General features: G+C 35.4%; 1 long non-coding RNA gene across 1 annotated transcript; it reads right to left on the reverse strand.

Annotated features, from left to right (window-relative positions):
- Window positions 1-10,757: 10,757 nt before the first annotated feature.
- On the reverse strand, window positions 10,758-12,817 carry LOC137403884 (uncharacterized). The gene is made up of 3 exons (XR_010979629.1): window positions 12,751-12,817; window positions 12,300-12,381; window positions 10,758-11,078 (listed from the first exon to the last, which is right to left on the reverse strand). It is a non-coding gene; the product is annotated as an uncharacterized lncRNA (long non-coding RNA).
- Between the last annotated feature and the right edge of the window lie 1,337 nt (window positions 12,818-14,154).

Consider the following 14,154-nt stretch of genomic DNA (forward strand, 5'->3'; position numbering starts at 1 on the left):
GCACAATCATTCTAGAATCCTGAAATATTGATGAACTGAATGTTGCAGATGCGAATCCTAACGATGCAATATTTTTACCCAACGAGAGAGCGGCTGATCAGTGCAGGTGATAGTGGTGCTGGCAGGTGAAGGCAAATGTTTTGGGTTCGAATCCCCTACAATGCAGCATTTTTTCCCGACATCCAACCCAACCATGGCTTCGAACGGACGGACGAACATGGCTCTTATGCTAGTGAAGATTGAATAGCTCTTCAAAACCATTTAAAGATTAGAGTTGTCTTCTCTTCCAATAGTCACAGAGAATTTGAGAATTGTGTTCTCCTGAATCAATGCCTGGTTTTGATGGAATGCGAATGCATTTGGTAATCTTCAATTGTCTCTTCAGTGTGTAAGGTGAAAATAATGTTTAACAAGCGCCGTGTTTGTTCATTAATTAGAAACATAAAGTACACTAACCAACAGGCTTATCAAGTCACTGTCACAAATATTGATACGTTGCTAAATGACATTGACAACATACCTATTTTGGGAAATATTGTTTACTCAAAAAGCTGTTCACCTTGAATAAGTCGAGCAGTTTTTGATAGTTTATTTTAGCAGCTGACAGTTTCTATATTCAAGTTATTATAATGAACATGTTGTGCTGGTCACATCAGTAAGACTGTAGCAGCACTGATTATGATTAGATGTCACAGTAACAGTGTCACGCAGTCATGGCCTAGTGGTCTAAAACGCTTTACCTGTACCCAACAGGTAGGTGTTTAATTTTCAAACAAGGATGGTAGTGTTGACAGAAGGAAATTTTTAGACATAAATCTCAGTGTGTCTTTTTGTTGGTCTTTCTTTGTTTTCATCCGTGTGTCCAGATTTAGCAATTAAAATCTAACGATTGAAAATCCACTTCGTCGAGGATTTCAACTCACGAGATGCAATCCATATATCTAGAAACAAGAGCGCATAACTACTAGGCTAAGCCGTTCTTATCATTATTAACGCTTTTACATTTACCCTTGTCATGATTGCACACGCCAAATATGCGCTTATTATTACTAATTAATACCATATTATATTGTTATTTTATTTATTGTTATTTATTGATATTAATATTGTTATTTTTTAGAAAGTTTTTCAAAAGCTCAGTTTTTTAATATGCAATTTTTAAATGTGCTATTTTGATTTCAAATGTGCCGTTACACTCTTATTTTCAGTTTTTGTAAATCTGTAAAAGCTAAATACTTTATACCTGGCAATTGTATTATTTAGAGTAGGAGTTGCCTCTACATTTTCTCTCCGTTTGGATAGACAAAGTATCAGACAAAAAAGTCTGATATCACATTTTTACGTTTGTACCAGTACCGAGAGAGGCTAGTATCGTTCATCAAAACTTTGAATACAACGAACTTCTGCTGCAACAGTGATCTTTTTTTAAACACACAATTCCATGTACTCATTGTTTCCTTTGTCTCTCAACTTATTTGAACTGCACAAAAACACTTTTCTCATGATATGAAGTTTAAAAGTTAGAATGGTAAATGTTGTATATGTTAAATAAAAATAGGTTTTTGGCATGAAGACTTCATTATTGCCCGGGCAACGTCGGGCATTCAACTAGTCAAACCATAAATTGCTCTCTGCAACTGGGCATGTCTTCAGTCATAATGTTCCCTTGACTCAGGTATGTCCAGCCAAGATCACAGAGCCATTGTTTGTGTAACATGCGCAACCTCGACTTACACTAAGCTCAGCAGACATCGTACTCTTTCTTCAAAGGATTGCTCACACAAAGCATTAGCACTTGATATAATCAGTTTTATTTTTAAGATAAAGAATAATTATTTATTTTGCTTTGTTACCGGCTTTTATTTTTTACAATTTACTAAAAGGTGCGTGTAAACAGTACTTTTTGCTGCACCATTTCTCACGAAAGAAAAATTTCCGAACCGTATATTCGCTTGTCAAGTTATACTTCAAATACAAGACGCGAAAATATTAAAGTCATAAAGTTTCCTATCTGCATATATAAATCTCAGTGTCTGTTCGTCTGTGATTCGCTGTGTCCAGCTATAGCTATTAGAATCTTGGAATGGAGAATCCATATCGCAGAAGATTTTATCTCGGAACCTCCCTTTCACCAGGCAACAAACTAACCAATTGAGCTACATGAGATGCCCTAGAATTATTGGACGATATGAGTGGTTATTTAGGCTGAAATGCGCATAGCGATTCTGCATTACATTACAGCGCAACATCATGAAGCTTGCTCTCACGGCTGTTATTAGTAAGTTTAACAATACGAATACTAGCTTGCTCAAATTAGCCATAGGCAACGTGCCAAGCTAATGACAAGTGGCAGGCAACTACATTACCTGCCACTGTTTATAAGCTGATGTTAATACCCGTGCAACGCCAGGAATTTCATTAGTTATACATAAACATGGTATTTGATGTGCTCCCCAAAATTTGCTTTAAATTAGACTAGCAGATATTGAGCTATCGATGTAGTAAACAAACTCTCATTCAACTAGCGCCTAAGAAATAGCCATGAGATCACCATCGCATTATCGACAATATAATAGCTTAGTTAAGCCTGGTTTCCATATGATAGCGCAATGATCGTGCGCGGCGCAGTGATCGTGCGCAATGCATTTCTTAGGCTGCGGCGCAATGTTTCCATAGCGCGCGTAGGCGTCATGCTTGCATTGGACAGGGTGAGTAGTTTCCTTACTTTTTCGTACAAGAGACCAATTTCTTCAGAAAACAGCTCTTCGTTTGAATTGTGGGATAGGTTGAAAACGTAGAGCAGTGTATTGTGGGATACATCATCGCGTTCACTCGTCGCAAGGATCCATTCTGTTGGATCCTTGCGATCAGCATACGCACGTCGCACGATCGTCATGCATTGACGTTTCCACATCACAGCTGGCCTACGCACGACGTCGTGCGCCTTGTTGTGCGCCTTGCGCTGTCATATGGAAACCAACCTTTAGTGATGCTTGTTTATATAAACTATGCATGAAGATTGCATTGATACTGCCTATGAATCAAATTGGCCATTTTAATCCTTTTTTGTGTATTTTTAGCTAAGCTAGAGATTCATAGCTCTTGTACTACCATTTTGCAATAAATTGTATTTTTGTTTATGTTATAGCCAACAGTATATAAACCCTGCTGATTTATAATAAGTCAATTTATACCAAGCTACTCTGCTAGTTGGCAGCATGTAGTTTTTAATATTTACGCTTTATCAACAGTCATACCTTGACATACGAGTGATCAAGTCTTTTTACTGCCTTACCTGGGTAGAAGGCCAAAAAGTTATGCAATTTATATTATTAGCAGTCATTCATGTAATTGTTGTAGCATTTGCATATTATAGAACTTATAAATTTTATTGATTTTATATTGCTTGGAATTGTGCAAATTGCCTACTGATATAAGCTTCTATTAACACATGCCAAAATATTTTATGTCATTATGTTACGCTTTTATTTTAGTTTTCACGGTTTGGGTTCCAAATAAACAATATTAACCTGAATCAGTTGGACTCAGTTCTTTAACCCTGTAAGGACAGTACAATCGATGTCCATTGGCCAGCCCAGAGAAATCACCATAACTGAGTAGACAAGGATTTCGACAACCAGAGCTCCTTTTCTCTTTTATGATGCTTCAGAGTGCGGAGCGTCGCGCTGCAACCCAGCCTCCATATGTGTTGAGAGTTCAAACTAATTGTGGAAACACTATATAGCTCAATGACCAGGCAATCCAATTTAGACTATGGTAAGTGTAGACCGCAGAAGTCTAAGAAGATGCCTAAGTATTCAAGTGACTATGTCTATCATTATAATAGCAACCAATAAGGAAATTCTAACACAACAGATGCATTGTGGGTATTATAAACGGCTGCTTATTTATGTTATTATAGATACCAGTACTCACAGATTTATCAGTTATGTTTTTCTAGAGAATCGACATTGCTTATACGTTTATATAGTACTCTGAAGGTTAGATAGAGAATGTTGTATAATATAATGTTGCAGGTATATTATGGTCCTACATCCCTGATGTATAATATTGGACAGGCATTCCTGACTGGAAATAGCGCAAGGTGCTGTCATGAATAAATATGATACTTTCTGTCACTTTATCGTAGACCAACACACTCGCTAACCAACACATATAAAAATATTGTAGCTAAACTATACGCCGTGGTTTGACATTTGCCATCAGCATATTACCCACAATACTTCTAGCTCAAACGCGTTTCTCAAATAGAATTAGGAATATGAAAAAGGTTGAGCTGATTTGTTTGTAATGTATATATAGATACTTTTATTGGGTAATAAATAATAACTTTTATAGAAATACATTTTACGCATGGTGCTAAATATAGAAAGAAAGAAAGATCACATGACACCACATGACATCACATGTGATGTCATAAACGCAAAAACAAAAACTTATACAAGGAAGACTTGACATGATTTATAGTTTATGATTTGGTTATAAATTTATTTGGTTTTTTAAATTCATGCTGTAAATTACATCAATGACTTATCAACATTTTCCCTGCAATCATTGCGATCTATTTTAAATTGTTCAGCATCTTGGAGTTATCATAGCCTAAAAGTTATTGTTTATTGGCTGTTTCTATCCTACTGTAACAGTGGTCATTACTGATTTACGTCTAGCTGTGTATTGTCTCCCCTTCAAGATCCACATATACATGTATCTTAGCATTGTGTCCTGCATCATAACTATTGGTTGTTTGTTGCCATCAGTTCTCGTCTATGAACATGTGACCACACCATCGGTTAGAAACTGCATAAGCATGAATGATCGATTGATTGATGAGTCATCTATTGGTACACAGTTGACCCAGAAAATTACAAGTTGAGGGTGAGTGACACAACTAAGGTAAGTCAATTATATTGACTTGAATCACACACTCTTGAGACACCGACTAGTTATGTTGAGCAGAATAGTGGCAAAACCGAAACCAGTTAAAGTTCCCATTGATGGAAATGGAGGGAGGAAATGTTGTTAAGAAGCCAAAAGATTTATAAAGTGACACACTTAAAAAGAGAAATTGATATTGGTTCCGTCTAGATTTCTCTGGTTAGCCAACTTCCACCACTCACTTCACAGTCTTCTGGTTCCATATTTTTGAACCAGTATAATAATTAACATTGGCTCACTCCGAGCCTAAAATTCTGGAGTCGTTCTTTGCAGTTTCTCAAGAAGGTAGAATTATAATTAAAATCCTACAATATTCTCATGGCCTTAGCTCTATTCTGTTTAAATATTTAGCTCATACAGAAATTTTATTAAACTGATTATTGGATTCAAGTCTCTGAGCAAAATAAAATAGGATAAACATTATTAGGATAATTATTATTAGGATAATTATTATTAGGATAATAATAATATAATTACGATAATAATAATAAAACAAGGAGTAACTCCTATGGGAGGTTAACAAATAATAAAATTTACTATTAATATCAATATGGCAGGTAAAATTTATTGTATATCATTTTGTTTCTTCAGGATCGTGGTATGGACCTATGACTAAAGCTTTGGCTGCAACAGTGAAATCATTTGCATATGGTATGTGCATGGTATAGTCATTGCTTGGTAAGCGTATGACCTGGGTAGGCGTCAATGGCAGCCGGTAGGCCTTTGGCTCAAAATTGAAATCTCTGTGTTCAGACCTTCAACAATGCATCACACTCTACAATCTACATGGTGGTTATATAATGTGAGCAAGTGGCTGCCTTCTTACTCACCATTACTGTAATTATATTTCTGTAGGAGACAGCAGCTATTTATTCAAGATCAATTTTAAGAGATGTATAAATATTGGCTATGATTTAAAGACTAGCTAAATGCCCGGCGGCGTTGCAAGGCTATTAAAAACAGCTTATGAATAGTGGCAGGTAATGTTGTTGCCTGCCACTTGCCATCAGCCTGGCACATTGCCAATGGCTAATTTGAGTAAACTAGTAAACTTACTAATAAGAGCCGTAAGAGCAAGCTTTGGCGAGAGTGCCAATGCAGGGTGCGATGCATATTTTTATCCGAATAGCGACTCAAATCGCTCGACGAATCCATTGCATTTCGTTAGTTTATCGCCTGGTGAACAGAAAGTTCCAAGGTCAAGTCCAGCACATTAAGGATCTGTTGAAATACTTGAAAGCAAAGAAACCAATTACTCTATTATTGAAAAGCTAATGTCTATATTTCTATCATTCATTAAAGTTTTTTGATGGTAATGCTTTTTTGGCTATAAAGCTAACAAATGGCTATATAAATGAAACCATATTCTGTACTCATCAAGTTATGAATAAACTACTACTGTTATTCAAACACTGGAAGGACTCAGTATTTCAGACCTTTGAAATAACCGCATTATAAACTTAAAATTATTGAGAAACATAACAGGATCGTTCATTCCTAGATTTTAATAGCTGAAAAGACCGAATGATGAAGTTAGAGATTTATTTATATAAATTAAAAAAATGGTAGCTATATCCGAGTTGAATATTTATGTGAATTGTGGCTTTGGTTATTTAAAAGATATAAATCCCTACTAATACGACGGTACAGAGACTGTCAACCTACTCTTCATATTCTATACTCCTCTGGTGGCGGATGAGAAGTACCGTTTCATAAAGAGCTAATTATTATTATTATCAATATAGAAACTATTCTGGTCAAACAACTATTTTTTCCTGCTTCTATGCCTGTGATCTTGTTTGTATTTTTAGAACAAAGCTGTGGTGATATTTATTAGACAAGAACTCTCGAGCTAGATCTAGTTGAGTACCATACATACACACCAGTGAAATAATAGCAAAACACCAACCGAATATCGAATAGAACTGAATAGAACTGAATAGAGAATTACACATGACACAATTTTACGCTTAGGCCTCATGCTTTAAAAATTTTTGAAATGCTTGTTGTTGCATTTTTATAACCATTGTGTTTACAATTTCTTCTTTGTATATGTTCATTATGTGACTGATGAGGAGTAAATAATACAGACTGGGCAAGGGTGCACACACCCAGAAGATCATGTATTCTGATAACTCTGATACACTCTAAATTATTAGGTGCAAGTGGAGCGCCTCAGGAAACGGTATGCTACAGTGTTATTACATTATTACAGCCGTAGCTATTTAGTGATTATGCAGCCTCTGCTAGTACTCTCGTGTCAAGCTGTTGTGAGTTCCGCGATATACTGAATCGACTGAATCGGTTTCATCTGGTGGTGGAGGTTATGCCTACAGTTTTGGAGGTTGTGCCTTCTCACTCATCAATAGAAAGAAAATGGAAAAAACATGGTAAGAAATAATGCAATAATAGTGTTTTCTCTGAACATTGGTTGTAAAATTTACTAATGATAGGGTATATTTCATCTATCAATCAGAACGAAACACGTATGAATCTAAAATCAAAGGAACGCATCATCTGTTATGATACGGCACAGGTAGTGGGTTTCATTTTATATTTGTTTGTATTATGGTTAGAATACTCATTCAACATTCGTGAGCAAATAAGCAAGAGCGAGAGAAAGTAGCAATACTGACTTTTTGTCTAGAGAGTTTGTAGCGAGCCACTCGTAACGTCATCCATTTATCCATCTGTTTCTTTCTCTACTACTTCTACCACCTTTGTTACTACCACTGATACTATTACCACTGGTACTACTACTACCACTGTTACTACCACTGATACTACTACTACCACTGATACTACTACTACCACTGATACTACCACTACCACTACTACCACTGGTAAATACTACTACTACCACTGTTACTACCACTACTACTGATACTTCTACTACCACTGATACTACTACTACCACTGATACTACCACTGATACTACTACCACTGATACTTCTACTACCACTGATACTACTACTACCACTGATACTTCTACTACCACTGATACTTCTACTACTGATGATGGCTCCTCCAAACCACCAAAACACTAAGATGTGCACTCAGACTTCCAAGGTTCTGATAGATGCCCCGAGTCTGAAAAGATCATCACCACCTTAGGATGAGTGAACCCTTTTCTTGTATTATGAATCATTATAATTTATTAATAGTTGGTAATTCATTAATAGGTTGCAACTCGTAGTGAACTAGTATTATTAAGTCCATATGCTTATAGTAAGTTGATATTAAACCGAGTGTAGGTGCATGAATGAACCAAAACAATCTAATTATATGTAAATAAATAATAAACAAATAAATATTTGTTTTATAGTTTAATTATTCCATTTTTCTGGTCACTTGCGGTATATTTTATTGTCTTGTTTATTGCTGATTTATAGTAATGAAGTAAAATCACAGCCGATAGCAGACTGTATATATGCCAGTGCAACCCTTTGATCCAGGTTGTCTAAGTTACTGGAGAAGATGAGTTATACTTGAATAAATTTATTATAGTATCATAGTATGTCTCAACATTCTAACCAAATTCCGACTGTCTCTCAAACACAGAAACGACTGTTTATATAGGTGAGCAGAAACAAACTCAACATATGACTGGTGAGTAATTGAAACTTCTAGGTCAAAATGACAGTTATTTTTTTTAAGAACAATCGCTATTTACCAGTAAATGTATACTATACAAATTTTGCTACGTTTTTGTAATATACTAATTAAGACGAGAAGAGAGTTAATAACAAAACAAAGAACCAACGATTATTCCTTCTCTATTTTCAGAGGATTTTCTGCTTGTAAGTCCAGGGTAGCAGGTGCCTTATAATTCTTTTAGCAGGCGCATTCTCGCCTTTATTTATTCCATCAAGACGCTTTGTCTCCATTGGCCGATGAATCACTTCAAAATTTAAACTTTTTGGTTGGGTGCATAAGCACAGATTGATCCGCTAGCAGGCCTATAGTTTTAACCTGTGCTCCCATCCTCTCCTCGGCCCTTCTCAGTGCCACCAACATCTAATAGAGTTGTTCCTTTGCTTTAGAGGTGGAAAGTCTTTTCAATAATACACATAGTAGTAGTAGTAGTGATATAACAAAAATATATACCATAAAACTTCTATTTGAATGCCATGGTGCTCTATTTTTCAACTCTTCTCCTATAATGGCGGTCAAATAGAGGTGGTGTTAAATTAGAGGTCTTATGGTATCTTTGGTATATATCTTATATAGCGGTTTTTATTATTTTGTGCTGGTTGATTGATCAAAAGATTGAGCCATGAGTTCAAACTGTTTTACTGGGGATTGCTAATAGTGATAAAAACTGGTAAATAAAATCTAAATAAATAAATACCTGCAATAAAAAAATTTAAGCTAAAATTTAAGCAAAGTTAGTCTAAAACTGTATAATATAAAAAGCCAACACCATGTAGCAAGCTGTACACTACAATTATACACATATGTTATGTAATATTTAAATTGCAAGTCTTAGGTAGCGGCTTTCCGGGTTCATCCAAAATAATTATTATAAACAAGATGACTACATGCCTTCATTCGGCTGGCAGTTGTTGGACCTTCGTCATAATCACTCCACATCATAATCATTCCAGTTTCATCAGCCTTTCCTAAACTGTCTTAGATGATTTTTTAGCCCTTTCTCTGATTTTCTTTGCTGAGATAAGTTTCACTTTGATAACTGTCAACTTAGATCCTCTATATAGTTTTGTAATGGATTTGTAAAGATTTGGGGCACCACAGCTGAATGCCCTGTGGTTGAACCGCCGGCGCCACCCTTCCACCTCGTTGTTTTTTTGTAGGACTCCTGAAATGAAACCATGAGGTGGGTGGCCATTAGCCTGGGCATGGCTCTCGTGGGGGATTGGGAGAGAGAGTCTGGGACACATAGCAACACGCGGGGAAGACAACTCTAAAAGTCGACTTCTGAAGTCGCTAATTCACAATCATTATTTCCAAAGGAGTATCATGTGACGGCCTTATGATCTACACAAGTATTATGTATTATTTTTAATCTGAATTGGCAGCAAACAAACGCTGGTTAGTAAGTATGAAATATTGGTTGCATAATAAATCAATCACGAGAGTTATATTATTTCATATGTTCAATTCATTATGTTTTGATTTAATTATAATAAAAAATTAAATCAATTGAATAAAAAAATTCGAAATAACAATACAAACATATTAAACGAATAGCAATAGAACAACAAAAATGAATCGCACGCTGCTAGTAAAGAAAATTTTATCTAGTAAAAAGTAATCTCAGTTTGATTTTACTCGCGAGTATTGTGATTACTCGCGACAGTTATTATGAACAACTCGGACCTACCACGGCAAAACGGTGCCATCTGAAAGCAAATACTCTTTCCAAAGCCAGTAGGAAGAACTGCAAATTGGTAAAAACTTGCGATAATATGTTGTAAAGTTTGAAACTGTTCTGGTCTCAGTGTGACTATGCCTAGCTTTGATAGTAATTTTTGAACCGCTCCATATTTTATCAGTATAGGAAAGGAAACTGCTAACGTGAAAACGCAAGAGAATAGTAACCTATGGTTCTTATCGTTTTATTATCAAATGGGGTGTTACGTAACCACCCAGCCTATCAAAAATATAGGGCTTTTTACTAGATCAAGTCACGTGACCATGACAATAGGCTTTTAAACGCACCACATCTAATACATCGTGAGATCCTAACGACACGCTTCCATTAGTATCAGTCTGAGCGTCATATGTAACATATGTCGCTCGTTTTGCAGAAGTTATCTTACCTTTTTTCTGCTGTGTCCCAGGCTCTCTCTCCCAATCCCCCACGAGAGCCATGCCCAGGCTAGGTGGCCATATAGTCAATATGATCTATGTAGACCTGATATACTAGGCTAAATATTCAAGCTTATAATCTCTGTTTGCCATTCTGGTCCAACATTCTTCTGTTGAGCAGGCAGAAGGTAACGCTAAAAGGTTTTTGATGATTTTCTTAATCTTATTGTCATCTTTAAATAGAGTAAGAAATCCTACTGTCTGTACTTTTCTATACATGGTTTGGGTCCAGTGAATGTAGCAGTCATGCTCTGATACATCATATATAGCTTTGGCACCTTTCCATAAACCTGTTGGAAAAACAAGATCAGCCTTGTTTGGTAAAACTGAAAGGTTGGTATATTCTCATGTAGCCTGCGGTTTGTTAAAAATTCGCAGTAATATTATGCTGTTTTTTCAACAGCACTCGCTTGTTGAAATAATCTTTCTGGATTATATACGTATTGCAGGAATAAAAATATCATAATAATAGCAATTTGCATACTGCTATTACACATTGCATATATATACATACTAGCTGTGCTACCCGACGTTGCCCGTGTTATAAAAAAGTCTTTGGACAAAAAATTGATTTGTATTTAACATATAACAACATTTCCCATTCTAACTTTCAAACTGCATATCATGAGAGAAGTGTTTTGTATAGTTGAAGTAAATTAAGAGACAAATAAGACAACTGTAAAGGTTTTAAAACTTTGTCAAAAAACTGTAACTTTCAAGCTATTAGCCTGGCACATTGCCAATGAAAATTGCAATAAGCTGCTTAATAAGCTAGGCTTCTAATGACGGTAAACCATGACTTTGCGTCTGCATCGTTGTCCAGCTGCAGTTATTCTAATAATAGCTATAGCCGGAATGCAGACCGACATACGACACATGGACATACTTTGAGAAATATATATATATAGATATAATAGCGTATATACAGGTAACTTATTAATTTATGGTGAGTCATAACGCTTACAACATTTTTTTTATAGCAGTTGTCATGTTTATCACCTGTTTATCACTGTCACATTTATCACCATGATTGTCACTCTGTACAAATCTACTTATCACACACTTGCCGTTGGGCACCTTATATATCAAGCTGAACCGAGTAAATTACATAATGATACTTTCTAATATTTTCTAGAACATATTGCTTTTTCTACTTTGTAGAACATCTGTGGATCGGGTGAGGATAACAGTCAATAGGAAGCTACATGATAATGTGTTATTGAACGTACAAATGTTACCATTTCAAAAAGTAGGTCTACCACTAACATGATGGTGCTACTATGTGATAATTGAGAAAATTGAACAAATCAATCCGTACTAGATGTTCAAACTTTTTTGCAGAATAAATCTTAAACTTGTAATATATCTGCTGATTCAATTTATGAAATAGGAAAACTTCAGCCAAGTAAAAATACTACAAGAATGTGTATATAGCATATGAACTGTCATGAGTGTAAAAGTAACATTATTCCCCGAAATTATACTTCGAAAATTTAAAACAGTCAACTTACGAGATATCCATGTTAAGATTCTCTGCTATGACGCTACTATTCTCTCCTTGTGGACTCCAATCTTTCAGTTTTTGTCAGCATCCTAGTAAATAGCCATATAATATATTTATTAGCATACTTAAGTGGGCATACTGCAATAAAATTAATATATTTGAAGTATGAGCAGCAGTTCAAAGCTTTTTATGTATTTAATTTACCAGGCTTTGGTTATTGATGAAACATTTTTACAAGATTTAACAACAAAATCTATTCTACAAAAAAACTTCTTTACATATTACATGTGAGCGTAAAGGGTAAACAATTCATAATAATTAAATTTAAATGTGTTTGACTTTACATTTAGAAAAATTTTATAGAAACACTAACATATACATAATTGAGCAAACCATTCCTTTTAGAAACAATTTCATTGTTAAACAGCGCAATTCATAGCCTGAGAACTAGAGCTTACTGAGGCAAAGTTGTGGTAAAAAGCAAAGGTCTCTCCATCTTGGCTTCCCTTCTGCTGCCGCCTCCTTGCAACATACGTACATATAACTCAAGGCAATGATATAACTTTATCACACAAGAGTTGTTTTAATAATGATTTGACAACTCCTTAAGATGGCCACAACAAATGCTGTACTATTCAGTTACAGTATGATAAGTTATAACAGCATTGTGGTAAGTTTATGATGTACAGACATTAAGCATAAAATAAAAATGTGTGCATGATGATCACAACCACCTGCAAAGGAAGCTCCATATGAATTTGAAACATAAGGATAGGTAGTAGAAGATAGACGAACACCGAGTTATGTCATGATATATTGACTGACAATTGAGTACCACTTGTTGCAACAAGCTGCTCATAGTATATAGAAATACTCAGCAATCAACATGTGTCTGTATGTATAAGACTAATGACTTCAAAAATCTATAAGCCTAATTTTTGGCTTTATGACTCAGTAAAATTATGGTTTAACCTCAAAAACGGTTTTCGCTTTGTTGCAAATAAACAGCTGTTAAAATTACCGCAATCTCCAATAGTCTACTCAAGGTAAATTTATATATTTTATTTGATTTGTTAACAAACAAACATTGCTCTGCATCTCCGCCCTTACATGTGCATGTAATTTGATAATTTTTGGCATTATTGATGTGTATTGTTTTAATTTTAATTTTTATTCAGTTGAAAGTGTGCGCGCGTTTGTATACATATATACATATACTTATAGCACATATACTATGTATGTTGTATGCTATATATATATGTATGCTAGGTAAAACAGGTACTAGAACAGCTTATAAACACTGGCATGTAATGTATGTAGTTGCCATTGGCTAATTTGAGTAACCTAGTATCTGTATTGCTACACTTACTAATAATAGCAATAAGAGCAAGCTTTAGTGACATTGCGGCAACACTGCGTTGTTATGACCTAGATACCGAATATCTGACTAAGGAATCCGTTATAGCTCAATAGGTTAGCTTGTTGCTGTGAGAACAGCAAGGTCTGAGATCAAATTCCTGGTGATGCAGATTTCTTTGCAGAAAGTATTATCTGATCTAAGATAGTTTTTTTTTATATATGCGATACATTCCCATGCATACATTCATCATGCCATTCTTTATTTTATACATATCAGAACAAAGAGTAGACATAATTAATTCTAAATCGTAGCCGGTCTTGACAAACTGTTGTTTTTGTGGAGTTGTCCCCCGTCAAGCGAAGTGAGCACAACAGTTGTTTTGCTCGCTCTGTTTGACGGGGGACAACTCCGCAAAAACAACAGTTTGTCAAGATTGGCTACCTAAATCGTAGCCATAGTCTCTCAGTTTGTAGGCTTAACCTCCTGTAGGCAAATCACTTGT

This window comes from Watersipora subatra, chromosome 9 (genome assembly GCF_963576615.1).
Source record: "Watersipora subatra chromosome 9, tzWatSuba1.1, whole genome shotgun sequence".
Taxonomy (NCBI): domain Eukaryota; kingdom Metazoa; phylum Bryozoa; class Gymnolaemata; order Cheilostomatida; family Watersiporidae; genus Watersipora; species Watersipora subatra.